Source organism: Antennarius striatus, chromosome 3 (assembly GCF_040054535.1).
Source record: "Antennarius striatus isolate MH-2024 chromosome 3, ASM4005453v1, whole genome shotgun sequence".
NCBI lineage: Eukaryota > Metazoa > Chordata > Actinopteri > Lophiiformes > Antennariidae > Antennarius > Antennarius striatus.
Window position 1 is genome coordinate 27,091,581 of NC_090778.1, and position 19,948 is coordinate 27,111,528.

Genomic DNA, 19,948 nt, shown 5'->3' on the forward strand with positions numbered 1-19,948 from the left:
TTATGTTAATTATGTTAAAAAGACACAAAACAGCTGATGGTACCCAATTTCTTGCTGTATAGTTGCTCAAATCAATCGTGTTGAGCCTCTCCTTCAATCTGCTGACCAATGACTGCACACAACACATACAACCAAAAGTTTTATTGCTTCACATTTTACAGAAAACATGGTAAACTAAAAAAAACAAACACTTTCATTTATTAAGATAATTTTTTTTGCTGACACATTTTAACAGTTAAATCAAATATTTAAATATCACAGTATGTGAAGTAACACAGAAATTAAGGTAAGCGTTGAAGAAAGACTTTGATTAAATGTATTTTCCACACCATAAGGTGCACCGAATTGAAAGGTGCAATCTCAACGACAGGGCCTATTTTTCTAATTAAGCCATACATTTATTTAGTCAGTTTATTTTTTTCTTTCCAGACATGTTATTACAGCAGACTTCACTTTCATCAGTTTTGGAACATCAATAACAACATCTGAAAAGAAAAAAAAGGTTTGACGGGTAGAAGCCATTGGCTTGTAAAATCCCCGTCCCCTGAATCAACAACATGTCTCTGATTACAACACATCATCAACCAGAGTCATACTTAAATACCACATTTAAATCATTTGATTTTGGTACATTGTTGTTTTGAATTGTCCATTCAGTCCAATAGACATGTGCGTTTGCACACGTGTTTATCAGTTCATCATCTCGTTTGCTTATCCAGTTCCTGATCGTACAAAAGTTCAAATTTGACCTTAACCTAGTTTTCTCAAAGTCAAAGTCTTCATCTCATTTTCATCCTCTTTGACGCACGAGTAATGTGCTTTTTTTTCATATTTCTATCTGCAATGGTTGCAAGGATATTTGGTGGACAAACGGACGGACGGACAGAAAAATGGACTAACGGACTAAGAGACAAACACACAAACGCTGACAATTACAATACATCACCACTTTGAAGCGGGATGTAAACATGCCGAGATAATGGCAAGCTCTGAATTCCTTAGCTTCACTTTTCACAGCAGCGGTGATATGGGCGCGCATGGAGTCGCTTAGGATGCTACAATAGCGTATTACTGCCTTCTATCTTTAGTAATTTATGATAAATGATGCAATTCTTCTCATTTTCTATTTTGTCTTTTTTATTTTAGAGCAATTTTTGCTTCACATTCCATCAGTTACTTCATGTTAATCAATATATCAGGTTTAGTTAAGTGCTTGTGTGTACAGTTTCTCTAGCTTCTCCCAAATCTGTGAACACATTCCCCCTCTTTGCTGCTACAGATTTGGTTAAAGAGAAATGTAGCCAAAGGCAACTTCTACTACACTAACGTGGTACAGTACGCCCTCGTGCATTCATGCATCAACACTCGTGACTTCACCTCATTGCGGAGTTTTGGTAGTCACCTGATACCATACGCGCATTCTATTGGCTGACGGCATCTGGAATTGCACTACGTTCCGTGAGTCTCGGAACGATAGAAGGTGGTTTAAAATCAGTATGGGGAGGGTTCATAAACGTTTAAATTACCGTAAATGGAAAGATAAACAGATTGTCGCTATATCGCGCAATTTGTTATTCGCGTGTGATTCCTGGAACGCATTAACCACGAGTAATGAGGTCACACTGTATATAAATTTGATATGTTTTTGTCAATGTATTGACGTTCTGGTTCAAAGTCAAAAAGTCAACCTTGATTGCAAGGAACCATTCTCCAGCATCCTATTGATTAAATGTGATCCAGTTCATTGTTAGACTCCAAACAACAAGAAAACACATGTTCTCATCATGATTTTTATTAGTTAATGTGCACCACATATTACATAAAATCACTTGTGATAAATGATGATGAAATGCCAAATGATCAATGAAACAAAAAAATAAAGTCTTCAGATCCAACCTTCAATGTAGCTGCAAGAGGCTACAAGCAGAACCGCAGATCGAACCTTCAAGGGTTAATTTGTCAAAAAAAAAAATTGTTAAATCACAAATCGTGGATCTTTCGTTGCTCTGGACGCAAACTGTGGAAGTTATGACTAATATCTTTCATTCAAAAGCTATATTCTGAGAGATTTAAGTCAGCCAGATTGTACTGTCCTCTACTCCCCTACAAACCACCTTCAAATGACCACATTCAGTGTCTTCACTTGTCCTGCCCACCAATTCTACACTAACAACAATTTGGTTGGGACCAAAGAATGTCAGGCGAAGTCTGTCAGACAATAGTTCAGACTCGTACTGTGGTCCTACCTGGGAGTTCAAGTATATAACATCAATGTGTTTGTCCTTCGCACAGTTGTTGATGATGACTGAACCCTTACTGAAAGCCAGCATGTAAATGTCATTTCCTTCACCTCCGACAAGGTAATCACCACCAGTGGAGACCAAAATATCGTTGCCTTCAGAGCCTTTGAGAAGAGCACTCTCATATCCAGACACCAAGATGTCAGCATAGATGGTACCAATGACCGTCTCCACGTCCTTCAGCACATCCCCCTCTGCATCAGCATAGCGGCCTTGTCCAGTCAGCAGGTTAACATAAACCCCTTTACCCGTGACAGGATCCCCCCGGTACACAACAGTGTCTCTGCCAGGACCTCCATCCACCAAGTCTTCTCCTGGTCCTGGAATAAAGACATCCTGACCAGAATTTCCAATCATGGTGTCATTTCCTTCTTCGCCGTAAAGAGTGTCGTCTCCCAAGTCACCAGCTAGAATGTCATTTCCATTCCCTCCGATCAGTGTGTCGTCTCCTTCACCTCCATCCAAGGCATCATCTTTCATTCCTCCCATTAAAACATTGTCTTGAGCGTTGCCTATTATGTTATTGGACTGGTGGGGACAGCCTTGGACTGTGTGGACCTTTGACAGGTTTTTATAAGCGTTGAGGTCCAGATGACAGTCAACCATAGTTTGTTTCAGAGTCACTTTGAAAGCCTCAATATCATACAAGTGCCTGCCAGAGTCCACGGATTCGAGTTTAAAATTCACTCCATCGGAACTCAGAAATTGAAGATGCTGATATTTCCCATTTTGAATGTAATTAAACAGAAATATACGAAATTGTTCTTCTTTTGTTATAATCTCCACTTTCAAATCATTTGCATATAAACTGACTGAGACTTGGCTACCATCAAGGAAATCCATATCAACCATTATTGTATCAATTTTCTCATCATCAGCATAATTGTAAATCACTATTTTGTCCCCATATCCATGTTTGATTATATAGTTGTCTTCTCCTTCACCTCCGTACATCAGCGCCCCTCCAGTGTAAGGATCGAGAACATTATCATTGTTGTTTCCAAATATGATATCGAAACCCGAGGAGCCATACATTTCTTTGACTGAATCAACATCTTTCATTGTTATCATCTGACCTTTAAAAGTACATGGGGCCTTGTTGTCTGATCTTACATTCCAATCTAGGTAACACACTCTAGCTGCATAAAATTGAACATCGTCTGGAAGTGGATCAAGTGGCTGAGGTTCCTGGTCTCTGTAATCAACAATTAAAGGTAACATTACAGACGAGCCACATTTGTTGTTTTCCGTTATCAGTCCGGCAGTTACTCCATCACTGGTCTTGATCTGCAGGTGCTGAGATTTCTTTGAGAGAAACCACTCATGTAGATATATTTGTATTCTTCCCTTCACTGAAATGACAATGCTTTGTCCTTCACAGCTGCATGTTATATGCTTATATTTTTCCTTCAAGAAGAGAAAGTCCATGACAAGATCAGGTGAAAGATTATCAATGGTTTTTACTCCTTGGCCTGGAGTGATAACGTACCAGTCCTCTCCTCCTCTACCCTGGATATAGTCCAGCCCTTTTCCTGGGGAAATAACATTGTGTTCTTTGTTCCCTCTGATCACATCATTGAAGTCAGAACCACGGATCTCCGTCACGCTGTTTAAAGCCTCGTCCTCCTCAAGGTCCAATCCCAGAGAAGATGGGGAACTGCTGTAGTCAATTCTCAGGCTTTTTATGCACTTGGAGAATGGGTCTGTCTGCTGACAGTCAGCCTTCTTCTCTGAGATTGCAAAAGTGATCAGATCCTTTGTGACAACAAGCAAGTGTTGATCTGCTGATGACCTGAACCACCTCACTAGGGTCACATGGATGGCTATGTTGTCATGGAAAGCATTCAGAACAAGATCATCGCCGACTACTGTGACTTTAAAAGAGTGGAGATTTGCTTCTATTATGGCCAGGTCTGTTGCTTTGTCAGTTGAGTAATTTTCAATCAACACTGAAGACTGTTCTCTGATTTTCACTACGTATATGTCTTCTCCGTCACCACCAAGCAAACGATCATGACCTCCTCCTCCGTCCATCAAATTCTTCTCTGCATTCCCAATGAGTGTGTCATCAAACCGAGACCCAAAGATATTTATCACTGTGTTTAACAGTGGCTGAGATGCATCCACAGTCTCACCTTGTGTTTTGAATCCTATGTTAATTCCTTTGGCCACCAGCTGGACAGAAGTAACCACAACAGGGGAAATCTCAAATAAGACCCCATCTCCTGACAGCATGGACATGTGACGATACGCTTCCCCTACAAACCATGATTCTATGATCACAGTATGACTGCCTTCATACGTTAATACAAGATCTTGTCCAGATTTGGACACAGAAATGTGACTGTAATCAACACTGAAGTGAAGCAAGTCTTGTGCTTTGGAATCGTCATAGTTGTTAATAATTGTTTTTCCTCCATTTGGAGGAATGATGTACGTGTCTTTTCCACCAGATCCTTGAACAGAACTTCTCTGTGGGCCAAGGAAGAACGTGTCATCACCTGGTTCACCATAAAGTGTGTAATAATAACTCAACATAACTTCAATCACATGTTTGTCCTCTGCTTTTTGAATTGCAAAGAAACGGTTTGAATGACTGTTTCCTTTATATTTCCCATATCTTGACTCTGATATAGTTTTATATCCTGAAACCACTGTCACAGAGCCGGCTGGTATGAACATTAATACTTTTTTCTGCAGTGTCTTGTACTCTAAGTCACGTGACTCTCCCAAACCAAGAATAATGTCCTGGCTTCCTTGGGTGTCAATGTTCCAACACTGCTTTTTCATTTTCTCATCACTCGACACAAAGTAGTCCATGCAGAGCTTAGACTGACCCTGTTCAGCAAGAATGAAGTCAATACCTCCTCCATTCCATGAGGTATCACCAGCAGTGAAGTCAATGGCACTGACCCCATCCTGTTCTTTTATCACTTTGTAATACTTGTGATAGTCTGCAATCTGTGCAACAAGTCTGTGTCCCTCTTCAATTTCTTGGTAATGCCAGTCATAAAAGATACTTGCCACACGAACCATAAAATGCAGAATACCCTTCCCCAAGCCCTTGAAAAAGGCCGTCACTTTCTCCAGAACTCCAGCATCTTTTGGGAGGCTGTTTAACTCATTTTCTATACTCATATAAAAGTCATCAATCATCATCCGGATGACTGATAAAGCCAAGTTTATAGGTGCTATGATTGGTGTCAGTTCAGGTTGAGCAATCTCAAGAACATCCAATGCAACCATTGTAATATCAAATGCAGCATCAATGTATCCCAGATTGTCACCTCTCTTCAGATCTTCCACAATATTGTATATCCCAAATCCAATCCCTGCCACTGGTATAACTGCCAACCCGACCTTTGCTGCGGGGGTTCTCATAATCGTTGCAACAGCTCTGGCCATTCTTGTCTCTGCAGACAGAGCTTTCCCTGCAATAACAGCTGTTGTCATAGCTGCCACTCCATGAGTCGTTTGTAGAGCTCCCATCACTCCATCTTTGACATCACCCTGCTCAAAGGCATTAACAGCTCCTTTCAAACCCAACATGAGGCCAAGGACCCCAATCGCTGTCCCAGTGTGCTCAAGAGCTTTGCCTTGACGGGAGGGGACTGAACCATGATGCTCCAGGGCCTCAACGGCCGTTTCAATGCTACTGGACATCTGTTCATTGTATTGTTGACTCTCTGGAGATAGCAGAGCCCTAAATTCATCAGGTGCAACACTTGGATCCTTGGACTCAAGGCGACATATGAACTCTCCATTCTCCATTTTCATACTGCCATCCTGGATGGTCAAGTGTGCCAGTTGTTCACCATATTTTTCCCTCATCTTATTATAAACTTCTGTAGAAACTGCCGATTTTAGCCTTGAGAAATGTGATTCAAGTTTGAAAGAATTCTCCAGGTTTGTGGCAGATATTAGGTCATCAGTGGTTGTTGGGCCATCATTGTAGCCTTCCATTGAAGTGGATGGCCGAGGTTCACTCGCTTTTTGTAATTTTTCTTTAAAGGTTTTGTAGTCATTGACAATGTTTTTGACTTCTTCTGTGTTACTTTCACTTATCTTGTATTTTCCTGCAATCTCCAGTAAGTCAGATACACTACCTTCTTGATTTACATTTTTCCAAGACTTGTAATGTTTGACTTCAAAGTCAAGGACTTGTTTAAGGTTTTCTGTTAACTGCTCTGGAGTCTTACGTTTTCTTTTATCTCTATTTATTGTTTTGCTGGAATCTTGATGTGTTGCAGTGCCACTAAATCCACGCCTGCTTGGGTCAACCCAACTTTCTGGTCTTGCCATCGGGTGTTCATCAAAAAAGAAATTCAGTTCTGTTTCAGTAACAGCATCACCTTTACTGTCAACCATATCCAGGCCCATGAGAACCAAAGGGAATGTCCGGAAGTTTCTAGCAGATTCTGATATAATTGATGCTGTGAAAAACGAGGTGCACCAGGCCTCAGTGGTCAATGGTAGTGAAACTGTGTGCTCTCCAGTTAATATACCTTTCACATATTTAACATAATTTGTTTTTGATAGAACCTCATTATTTTGATCAACAATGCGTTCTTTTATTAGATGATAATGTTCGCTCCCTACTTGGTCCTTGATAACTTCTTCAATTTCTTGTCTTCTCACATTACTGTCTTTGTCATTGTTGTTGAGTTTTTTTCCAACTGGATATGCATAAAGAGTTTGAGGATCTATGAGAAAAATCCAGTCATTGACCATCAGGAACGTTTGCCCATCTTCTCCTGTCTTTGCATAGTGTCGGATGATACTTCTCATGTCTTCTCCTGATTTCATTTCATAACAATTAGAAAGAATGTTTGTTTTTTCGTTATTATCGGAGATCCACTCAATTTTTTTTCTTTTTTTTCCATCTACCTCTACATCAACATGCTTCCCCAATATATAATCCTGGTCTATTTGCTGCAGTTCACCAATGTCTACTTTTCTTGGAGATGGCAAGTCTCTGTGAAAGAATCCCCAAGACAGAGCTTCAAGTTCATTGAGAGCATTTTGGTCGTATTGTTCAAACACATTCTGGTCAATAAATCTCCTCGGCTCAGTTGGCCAACTGTCTCTGAAGACTTTAAAACGTTCTTGTATTGTTTTACTAATGAAGCCGAGGGTTGCTCTTTCATTGGTAAAAACTGCTTCTCCTCTGCTTCCAGGCTCAGTTCTGACGATGACATTTCCATCCCGGTCAAAGTTTGCCACCACTTTCACGCTATCATCTTTATGTCGCCATTCCGTTCCATCTGTAGAGATCCCTTGGGTGATTTTCTCTCCTGTATGTCTGACCTGGATGACAGCATCCCGGAGATGAAGCTCTGTCTTGATGTTGGCTTTCTCATGGAGCTCCTTCAGCAGGGTTTCCACAAAGACATTATCTGAACCAACCTCACAGGCCACCACACTTATTGTCTTGATTTCATTGCCTACCCTCGAGGTGTCTTTTATGATTTCTGCTACTTCTTGTGCTGTGTACCCTGACAGTTTCATCTCTCCTGAGCTCTCTCTCATTCCATGTCCTACCAGCACCAGTCTGCTGTCCTCTGTCAGGGGAACAGAGTCGCCCTTAATCACTTTCGGTTTCCGGTTGTTATCAAGGGCGTAGACAGAGCTACTGCTTGGATGTTTGTCGTAAAGATAAGTTGTAGATGATCTGATTATAGCATCACTGTCCATAGCTAGGATCTGTTGGTGGTCATACTGTGTAGAATGATCAATAGGTCTCAGTGGAATATCATACTGAGAAACTGAACCTGGTTCATTCATGACCTGGTAAATTTGTTGATATCCCTTATTTATTTGTAAAACTGCTTTCACTCCACGGACCATAAAAATCCGAATGAAGCTGTACTGAAAATGTGAGCTTGTGTTTCCATCAATGGAGAAAACAGGTGCAGCTTTCAGTGATGGTTTCAACATCAGCTCTGCAAGAGATGAGCCAGAAAGACCTGAAACAGTTTGTCCATCTTCGGAAACAGTACCAAATATTTTGACTACAGTGTTGCCGTTTGCTTCTGGGAGACATGAGACATCGTTCAGGCAGTTTTTGCTGACTATTTGAGAATAATGTGGATCCACGCTGTATTCCTGTAGGGCTCGGTCATGTGTTGACTTGTCATAATCAGTCATGATAAGAAGTTTCCGGCTGTAGCTGTCAGAGATCTCTGAAGCCTTCATCAGCTTGTCGTCTATTTTGTGTTTGTCAATTGCATCAAAGAAGTTTCCAATGTCCTGGAAAAAAAATGTTGGTAGAAAAAGACAAGTAACAATCTTAAATCGGTCAAGTTGTGTGTGTGTGTGTGTGTGTGTGTGTGTGTGTGTGTGTGTGTGTGTGTGTGTGTGTGTGTGTGTGTAAAAAATAAAAATAAGTCAATAAATAAATCTATCAATAATTCCCGTAGGGAAATAAATGACTTTTGTTTAACTCCAAATACTTGCACATGTATACAGTACACACACACACACACACACACACACACACACACACACACACACACACACACACCACACACACACACACACACACACACACACACACACACACACACACACACACACACACACATGTGTGTATGGAAAAAGATCATTTGGACATGACAAAAATGAAAATACAGTAAATATGTACAGTGAGGGGAGGATGATTGGGGTTGGGGTCTGGACAATGATTGTGCTTTTGTAACGTTGATGTATAGCCAGTGATTATGGTTGGCTCATATCATCGTTTTTATTTAAAAACAACATTTTTACCCACTGTGGCGGGTCTTAAGTGATTTTTCTTTTTTTTTGACAATATTTCCCCTGCTTTTCCCTGCTGACCTAGAACTGGCATTGGCGAGGAAAGTGAATGAATGAATGAATATATCAACTACATGACTCATAAAGAAAGAAACAGACGAACAAATATCCAACTGTCAAGCATGTTTATCGACATGTCTTCAACATGGAGCTGTTATACGTCAAAAAATAGCCAGTTTTAACTCGGTTCATTCTGTGTGTACGTGTCGACATGGGTCACACACACTGACGTCACAGTTTTTCAGGTTTTCATTGCAAGGAGATGCCCTCCGGACAGAAAAAGTTTCGGTTACAGTGTCCACACGACAACGCAGACCCGGCCTTTTGAAAAAACTGACCAGCGTTTTCATCCCGGATATCTGCGTTATCGTGTGGACAAAAGGTGTATCCCCAACAAAAACACTCGCTGCCCGATGCATGAAAACCATATTGTTCACGTGATTCCTTGTGGCAGATACGCTGTGATTGGTTGGGCGCTTGATTGACAGGTAGTGGGTGGAGTTAAAGAGTGTGACAGCGTGAGGTTTTCAAGTGAGCTTATTGAAATATATAGGTGGGAAATAAAAATACACATACACACACACACACACACACACACACACACACACACACACACACACACACACACACACACACACACACACACAAACTTACCATTTTCTTCTGAATCACACATGATGTGAAGCTTTGATGACATTTCTCCAGATCTTCCTGCAAACCCATTGGGTTTTGATCGATGGTCTCCCTAAAATTGGATCCACATGATTATATCACAAAGGAAAACCCAGTAATAACACAATTTCAACTAGAGGGACACTTCATGCATTGTACACACCATCAAGGCACAGATTTCCAGTCATTGCTTCAGATTGTTGGTTTTCTCTGCTTGTAAAAGTTCTCTGAAATGTCTTGTTGTGATTGAACGCTTTACAAATAAAAGCTGATTGAGCCACTGCCGCCCCACTGGGGCGGCAGTGGCTCAGTGGTTTGGGGCGGCAGTGGCTCAGTGGTAAAGCAGGCGGTAGAGCGGGTCGTCCTATGATTTCAAGATCGGCGGTTCGATTCCCGCTCCCGCCCAAAAAAAAAATACCCGGAGGTGAGCTGACAGTGTGAGGTGTCAGCTCACCTCTGGAGCACTGCCGAGGCGCCCTTGAGCAAGGTGCCGTCCCCTTTACAAATTGCTCATTTAAGGCGCACCAAGATGGAGCTGCCTGCCACTCTACCTCCCCTGCATGCCTACAGGCCCCCTTGTGTATGTGTGTGTGTGTGCTACAGGGGCCTGTACACACTAATATATATATGCATGCGTTTGAATCAGTAGCTAGAGTGTGCGTTCTTAATTTCCCTTCGGGGATCAAAACAGTATATAAAATTTAAAAAAAAATTAAATTCTGGTTTTTGCTTCATTCGAGAAACTATTGACATGACTTGACACCATCAGCTATACTTTCACCAGCACTGCATTAAAATCTTTGTCTAAGATGTGAAGTCGTCCTTACTTGCTGATGGATCTTTCCACTCTGGCCCCATGGTTGAATGTGTTCCTAGGATGAAATAAACTCCTCGTTATAATTTCAATTCAAACCCTACAAAAGGATGCAACAAAAAAGATCTGGAACCAAGTCAAAGTATACACATATGTTAAGACTCGCAGCGTACAGTACCATGATGATATACTCCATTCAGTATTTACTGGTGAGGGGACAACATGAACTTCATGATCCCTTTTTTCTGCCTGGCACAAAGCAGCACACAGCAAGTATCATTGTTCTTACAGATGCAGATGTGATTTTTAGTGACTCCAATCATGTTGTTAAAGCAGCATCAGACTGAACCACTGACTATTAAAAAACTTGGCAAAGCTCAATTCTGCAGTATCATTACAGGGTACAGGCTTGCATACAGTCAAACTCATCTGAAGGGCACCTGACTGACTTACAAACTCCGAATAGCTCAAAGCAATATAAGTCTGACCTGTCATCTCATTACAGTCTTTTGTCAGCTGAATGACAATAAGTTAACATAGACCAGTGTTCATTGAGAACACAAAAACATCTAGTTTGTGATTAAACAGGTACCTGGGATTGGAGATTTCATGAGACATGCGATAATGCAGTCCACGGAGACGGTGCAGAGCAGCAATATCAGGGCGGAGCTCCTCCCACTCATTATCTCTCACCTCTGGAAAACAGATTTTTTATCTCATGACCTACACAATCAGGTGACGGTTCTTGCATTCACTCAATTTTCAATCTGAGAGAACTTTTAAATGTTGAGTGGATGATTTCTGGGTTCAATTCAACGGCGCAGCAGAGGCTTCAGGTATTACTGAGTTACAACTGACAAGTTACAAATGAAATTCAGTTCTGAACTTCCAAAGTTTTGCCATTGTCTCTCTAGTCTCCTCCTGTCTTTTTTGATATAATAGACGAAATGGTGGAAGCTGAAAAAGGAAGAGTGTTGCATGACTTTTAGGAAGGAGTTAAGACTCTGGCTCTGGCTGGTCAGGAGGTGCTTCCAGATGACAGGACAACTACAGCTAATGTGATCAGGGAGACAGGTAGGAAAGTACTTGGCGTGTTATCTGGAAGGAAAGTAGATAAGGAGCAGTATGGTTTCATGCCAAAAAAGAGTACTACAGATGCAGTATTTGCTTTGAGGATGTTGATAGAGAAGTACAGAGAAGGCCAGAGGGAGCTGCATTGTGTTTTTATAGATCTGGAGAAAGCTTATGACAGGGTGCCCAGAGAGGAACTGTGGTATTGTATAAGGAAGTCTGGAGTGGCAGAGAAGTATGTTAGAGCGGTGCAGGACATGTATGAGGACTGTAAGACAGTGGTGAGGTGTGCTGTAGGTGTGACAGAGGTGTTCCAGGTAGAGGTGGGACTGCATTGGGGTGGTAGAGCAATCGTCTTGAAGACAGGATCGCCCAGCTCCCGCCAGGACATCCATCAGAGTGTGAGCTGACAGTGGGAGGTGTCGGCTCACCTCCCAGCCACTGCCGAGGAGCCCTTGAGCAAGGTGCCGTCCCCCCTACAAGATGCTCATTGGGGCGCAATTTCTTCAAGCGACCCGTCACTCCGCCTCCCCTGTACCTCTATATGTACTTCTCTGTATTACTAATTGCATGCCTACAGGCCCCTAGTGTGCTGTGCCTGTTTCAGGGGCCTGTAACCTGTAACCACATGCTGTAACTAACACATAGTATGTACTTGTGTGAGAGTGAGAAATGTAAAGAGAATTTCCCCATGAGGGATCAATAAAGTGTGTATTATTATTATTATTATTATTATTATTATTATTATCAGGGATAATCGCTGAGCCCCTTCTTGTTCGCTATGGTGATGGACATGCTGACAGACGAGGTTAGACAGGAATCTCCATGGACTATGATGTTTGCAGATGACATTGTGATCTGTAGTGAGAGCAGGTGGAGGAGAAGCTAGAGAGGTGGAGGTTTGTCCTGGCAAGGACAGGAATGAAGGTTAGCTGCAGTAAGACACAGTACATGTGTGTGAATGAGAGGGACCCAAGTGGAAGAGTGAGGTTACAGGGAGAAGAGATCAAGAAGGTGGAGGATTTTAAATACTTAGGGTCAATGGAGAGTCTGGAATAGAGGTGAAGAAGCGTGTACAGGCAGGATGGAACGGTTGGAGAAAATTGTCAGGTGTGATGTGTGATAGAAGAGTTTAAGCTAAAATGAAAGGAAAGGTGTGCAAAACTGTGGTGAGACCAGCGATGTTGTTTGGTCTAGAGACAGTGTCACTGAGGAAAAGAGAGGAGACAGAGCTGGAGGTAGCAGAGATGAAGATGCTGAGGTTCTCTCTGGGAGTGACCAGGAAGGATAGGATCAGGAATGAGTACATCAGAGGGACAGCACATGTTAGAGGTTTTGGAGATAAAGTCAGGGAGGCAAGACTGAGATGGTTTGGACATGTCCAGAGGAGAGATAGTGAATATATTGGTAGAAGGATGCTGAGTTTTGAACTGCCAGGCAGGAGGCCTAGAGGAAGACCAAAGAGGAGGTTTATGGATGTAGTGAAAGAGAACATTAAGGTAGTTGTTGTGAGAGAAGAGGATGCAGAAGACAGCGTTAGATAGAGGCAACTGATTCGCTGTGGCGACCCCTGAACGGAAAAGCAGAAAGGACGAGGAGGAGGACGAGGAGGAGGACGAGAAGGACGAGGAGGAGGAGGCTGAGGAGGAGGAGGAGAAGAAGAAGAATGAAGCATAAAGTGTTGTGTCAGACTTGCTTACCAGAAAGTGCATCAGCTCGTCATTCACGTAAGTGTAGTGGAACACCGTAGGAGCTCTACAGTACTACAGTATTTTTATTTTATTATGTGTTGTTTTTATGTCCTGTAATTGTTTCTGGTAAGTCTTGGGGAACAATACATTTTTATTTACAGTATTAATGATATTTAAATGACCTCAAATGGTGATTCAATATGGAAATGTAGTGAATAACAAGTTACAAAAAATTTGCTTAATGAACAACCTTTACAGTTGTGTTTGTATCTGTATAGGCTGATCTCTCAGCTAAAAACAGCGCTACTGCCACCTACAGGTGATCAGTTCAGACTACATTTGTGTGTGAATATTATATTAACAGAGGGGTTCCATCAGACATTCGCCATACCCCCCTCCCCCACCACTGACGAACAACAATTGACATCTTTAGAGATAAATGGCAGTCAACGGTTGGACTCAAATTTGTGTCTTTTAACATCAATGGCAACCAATGAATTAAGTATTTAACGGTAAAAAGTATTACTTTAACAGTTTCTCTTTAAACTTGACACACTGTCTTCATTTGTCATCTAATTTACCATCACTATACAACTTTAACGACATCATAGAACCTGAATTTGTCAAAATGTTTCTCACCAAAGAGTTCAGTGAGGCTGAGGAGGCTGAACAGGACCAGAAGCCTCAGACCCCAACAGGTCTTCACCCAGTCCGCCATCACACTGTAAAATACAACACACACCACAGAAACATGACGTTGTACCTGTTATTTTCACTATTGTGGCATGATAAGAATGTTCTGGTGTTAAAATGCTATCGTGTGTGATGTACATGAGTGGAGGAAATGTCACAGTGACGGGTATTGTGGCAGTTTAGATCATTACCACCAAATTATTCATTTGCGTTACCACTTTCTGAAATATTTTACCAGTTGTAATATTTAATAACTCGGGCTAACTTAACAGCTCAATAACCTTTTCATAAGACCTTGACATGATCACTGTGTTCTGCCCCATACTCCTGGTCCTGGAATGTGTGTTCTGTCTGTCACATAACACACATTTAACATTTATTTTATGACAATCTGAAACTACAACTGATTGTAAACACATATAGTGACACACACACAAATATGTATGTATATATATATATATATATATATATATATATATATATATATATATATATATATATAGTGTGTGTGTGTGTGTGTGTGTGTGTGTGTGTGTGTGTGTGTGTGTGTGTGTGTGTGTATTCCTTCTGGCAGATGCGCCGCGTTTGGTTGGGCGTGATTGGTTGGGCGCTTGGTAGTGGGTGGAGTTAAAACGTGGCACCGTGAGGTTTTCAAGTGACCTTTATTCAAATATATAGGTGGGTACACACACACACACACACACACACACATATATATATATATATATATATATGGCGGCGATGCCAACCAATGGCAACGTCAGGAAGAAGGAAGTGAAAAAGGAAGCATCAAGGGTTGAAAGGACAGCTGGAACAGATGTGAAAGGTGAAGACCAACGTGGCCCCCGCAGTAGTGTGAGCCCTCAGGGCTGTAACCCCCAAACTGAGGGAGTGGCTTCAACAAATTCCAGGAGTGTCAGCTAAAATACTGAGCAGAACCCTCAAACTCCCAACTGAACGTGCCAGGAACACTTCCCTCGGAGGGTGCCCTGGAGGCATCAGCACCAGATGCCCAAACCACCTCAGCTGACTCCTTTCGAAGCGAAGGCGCAGCAACTCTACTCTGAGCCCCTGGGGAATAGCAATGTTTGTCACCCTATCTCCAATTCTCATTCCAATCTCACATTCCATTGTTCCCTGAGTCATGAACAAGACCCCAAGATACTTAACTCCTTCACTTGGGGAAGGACCTCATTCCCCAAGTGAAGGAGTAGCAGGAAGCCTTAGAACCAAAGATTATAAACATATTTGAAGTTGAAAGGACAATAGAGAACACATTTATCCTTCCTGCAATAATCTCAGAGTGTCCAATTTACGCAGTTTCTGTTGTAGCTGACAAAAGTGGAAGTATGAAACACTATTATGAACCTGAACACAAACACTTAGTCCAAAGTTAGGACAATGAGAAGAAATGACGTCAAACCCAGCTCCACTTCTGGGATTATTAGGGAGAGTAAACAGATCTATAAGTGGGCAGATACTGGATCTCTATTGATAGAAGTTATTGATCTGAAACAAATATGGCACTGAGATGTGGAACACACACACACAAAGTCTGTGTTTGTGTAATTTTGTTTGCTGAATCAACAAATTATTGCACATGACTGTTTTACTGTAGGTGCTGTGGAATTTCTCGGAATACTCATGGAAATAAATTATTGCACAATATTAATTTAGAAAGGCTGTTTTATTCTGACTATTTCACACTGTGAACTAGTCACAGTGTGTGTAGAACTCTCTCAATGTGTTAAAGAACACAGAACATTATACTCTGTTTGGGTGATTTACATCATCAACAAGGTTATTTTGTTGTGCATTATGATTGAAATGTCACAGAAAGAGGGGAAGCACTTTTGGTTTCTGCTGCAGGGAAATCGCTGCAGGTGATATCATTTCGACCTGGAGCCCATGGAAAAAATTTCACCTGAAGCAAAATCTGAGCAGGATTATGTAGACTTTTACTGAACATTCATATATGCATTACATATACATATGCATTGTACTTGTGAGACTCAAATTTCTAACTTTGACCATTTTAAATAAACATTTTACTCTGGACACATCCTGTGTTTGACTCACCTCTCTTTGATCTTATTTGATAGTTCTCTCTTTTCTTGTGGTATACTCCAACTCTTGCAGTGACCGCAACCAATGACAGCTGATTGGAAGAAACAAAATGACCAATAATCAGTCAATCCTCAGAATCACAACGATGCTGATATGTCTAATTGATTACAATACATAGTTACTTACTGGTTGGTCGTGATCTGGTGAACAGAGGTGCAGATGGATGATCCTCAGTTAGCTGGTGGGCAGAGCTTTGGAGACCTTCAGACTGAGAGTCAACAATTAAACACAGCTGCAGCCAGAATATCCAAAGAAGGTTTGGCACAGGATTCAGTGTCACAAATTAACAAATAACCACTTCAGCAATCCCTGGGACTTTATGTTAGTGGATCTGAACCAAAACGCATAGAAGCTTTTAATGTCATTCAATCCAGTCCAGGCATTTGTAAAGTTCAAACTGATGACCTTAATAATCAGATAGTCCTCAACCTACAAAGACAGTTGGTCCCGAGAGGTTGCTGGTAAACTGAATTGTTCATAAGTAATTTTTATTAAATTTCAAACTATAATTACTTGCAGCACGGGGTAGTAGTGGGTAGCACTATCGTCGTCCAGGTTCGAATCTCTTCGAGTTTGTATGTTCGTCCCTCGTCTGCGTGGGTTCCTTCTGGGTTCTCAGGCTTCTTCCCAATTCCAAAAACATACAGTTTAGGTGGAATGGTCATGTCAAAATTGACTGTAGGTGTGTGTGTGCATGAAAGGTTCTTTGTTTTTTGTGTGGCACCAGTGATGCTCCTAGAATATCCCCATGCCTTTTGCCCGAAGTCCCCTGAGATAGTCTCCAGCAACCGTTATGACTCCCCAAAACAGGAAGAAGCTGAAGAAAATAGACGGATGGATGAATCTATAATTGCCATTTGAGGTCATTTAAATGTCATGACTACTCTAAATAAGAAAGCACTATTCCCCAAGACTTACTAGAAAAATTACAGGGCATAAAAATAACACATAAGTGAAATAAAAGTACTGTAGTTCTGTAGTGTACTTATCTTTAGTGCAAAGGAAAAGAAAGAAGACGGGGGAGTTATTGTCATTGAGAGGCAGAGATGTCATCGGAGAGATCGACGAGCATACGCAGTGGTGCTGTTGGTCGTGGGTTGTGGCTGAAAGGGGAACTACAGTAATTGGATATGGCGATGTGTCATTGTTCATATTTACGAACATTCATAAGTCAGATGTTCGTGTCTTCAGGACATCCTGTAGTGTCACTGAGTTTAGTGACTGAGTCTTGGCAGAGAGGTATGTGAGACGTATTGAGCTCCTTTTCAGTGAGACAGAATTAATTTTAACTGGTGTTCTGTGCTGCATTTATTTGTCTGTCTCACATATTGTAGTCATGTGTTGGACCTGTGACGGCTAAAACAAAAGCCTGCATTTTTTCATGTCAAGTGTATTTAAAGCAAAGACAACCTTATTGATATATCCAAGAAAAAGTCCTCCCCTGGATGGCAGAAAATATTTCTCCCAAACCTGCATGTAACAACCTAAATAGAGCCTTAAGAGATTATTTATTTTATTTTATACACCGTTATAATCCCTGAAGGGAAATGAAAGATGCACACTCTAGTATGTTAGTCAGTCAATCACACGCATGCATATTAGTGTGTACAGGCCCCTGCAATACACACAACCACACTCAAGTGTCCCTGTAGGCATGCAATGGGAGGCAGAGTGGCAGGCAGCTCCTTCTTGGTACGCCCCAAAGGAGCAGCTTGTAAGTGGGGCGTTGCCTTGCTCAAGGGCGCCCTGACAGTGCTCTTAAGGTGAGCTGACACCTCCCACTGTCAGCTCCCACTTTGGGTGTTTTTGGGCGAGAGCTGGAATCAAACCGCCGATCTTGAAACATTGGATGACCCACTCTCCCACTGAGCCACTGCCGCCCAAAGCTCACAGAACGTGAGGTCACAGATGCGAAGGTCACAGAAATTCCCTGTTGGTTTTAGTCAATGCCAACTGTTGCAGCGCTTTCCCCAGATTGTCTGAATCATTGGTAATATAATGGTCTGTAAATGCTTTGCAATGAACTGGCGTCTTGTCTGGGGTGTAACCAGCTTCTCCCCAAAGCCAGCTGGAATAGCCCCCAGCAGACCCATACAATTCAGCTGTAGACAAGCTGATTGCAATCATCTACCTGCCTTGGATGTCCAAGAAATTATTTGCTATTAATCAAATTTCCCTTGACATGCTTGGCATTCATACAACATTGTGTTTTGTTGCTTGTCTTTATTTATTTATGGATTTATCTACGGATGCAGAGTGATGAGAAAGAGCAATGACTCGCCTACCTGGGGAACTTAAATGTCTCCACTTGAAATCCCAGTCACACACTCAAGCAGCGGCCCCTGATGACGCTGGAGTCTGGGTGGCTTGGAGGGCTAATTCAGTGGAACAACAAGAGGCTGTCTTCCTCTGTTCCATGGCTGATTAAACCTGATTGCAACCACATTCAGGTTTGTCACTTGCTTTCCCAAAGAAATGTCAACCTGAAACAATGAAGGAACCTCAAAAGATCAAATCTCTAACGTTCTTAAATTGTTGAAGCGGGTTTGCATAAATGGCATTTTGGTGGCACGGAGGGTAGCTCTGTCGCCTCACAGTGAGACAGTTCCGGGTTCGGTACCCTTTTGTGCAGTTTGTATATTCTCCCCATGTCTGTGTGGACTTTCTGCAGTTTCCTCCCTCCTCCAAAAAAATACACTTCAAGTGGATTGGTCAGTTCCAAATTGTCTGTAAGTGTTAGTGTGTATGTGAGTGGTTGTTCGTCTTTCATGTGGTTCCGGCATGTGATGGTAATGTGTTTGGAGCGTCTACCCGCCACATGCCTGTAACTCCAATGGGATAGGCTCCAGCTAGCCCCGTCACCTGCGAAAGCGAAGGAAGCTGTATGATAAATGAATGAATGAATGGAACCACTGTCAAATTGTGTTCTAGGCTTGTTTGATTCATTTTCAGGTTATTAGCAAATCTAAGTGATGACCATGATCTATGGAACCCAGAGGTTCCTCAGAGGTCAAAGGCTGCAGCAGCTGGAGTCTTTCTTAGCATTATTTCTTCAGAAGAACGATTTCTGTCAATATTGGGAAGATTTTCTCCACATCCATAACGTTGGCATAAAAACAGTGAAATATCTGCTGAATCTAGTGATGCTAATTTGGAAGCAAACAGAGAGTAGCAGTTTTCTCTCTTGCTATAATTTAATATAGTATAATTTAATATAATATAGTTTAACATTATCCAATCCGATTCAACACATCCATATTCAACAGGATGCTGACGGTGTGTTCAGGTTCTGGATCAGGCTGTCTGGTTCTGAAAGTACGTTCAGGGCTTCTTCCTGTAAATCAGTGACAGCATTTTCAGGGTCTAGATAGTTACACAAGGCCAATGTTGAATTAAACCACCAAATCAGCTTAATTCTCTAATGTGATTCTTCCATCAATGTTCAAATACTTTTGGCATTGAAACCATCAACAGGATTCTGGATATACTATCATAATCATAGTAAACGTCACTATTGTCATAACTTTAATCACAAACAGACAGAAATTCAGTTAAAGTCATGTTAATGTTCATTTATTATTGGAAATTCTTCATATATGTTGATTTTTATCATATGCTGTACACAAATATTCCACTTCTGCAGTTTCACTAAACATCTATTTCATGTCTCTAATGATAGTTTACTAATAATAACTACTGAGTTATTTTTTTCTATTCACAAACTTTACAGCCACGTCTCCCTTCCAGTCCAGGATGCATTTAAGACA

The 19,948-nt window shown here is 41.5% G+C and overlaps 1 long non-coding RNA gene across 1 annotated transcript; it reads right to left on the bottom strand.

Moving 5' to 3' along the window:
• Positions 1–126: 126 nt before the first annotated feature.
• On the bottom strand, positions 127–16,365 carry LOC137593259 (uncharacterized). The gene is made up of 7 exons (XR_011035102.1): positions 16,308–16,365; positions 16,134–16,212; positions 14,001–14,083; positions 11,192–11,294; positions 10,613–10,657; positions 9,768–9,858; positions 127–8,549 (listed from the first exon to the last, which is right to left on the bottom strand). It is a non-coding gene; the product is annotated as an uncharacterized lncRNA (long non-coding RNA).
• Positions 16,366–19,948: the final 3,583 nt, after the last annotated feature.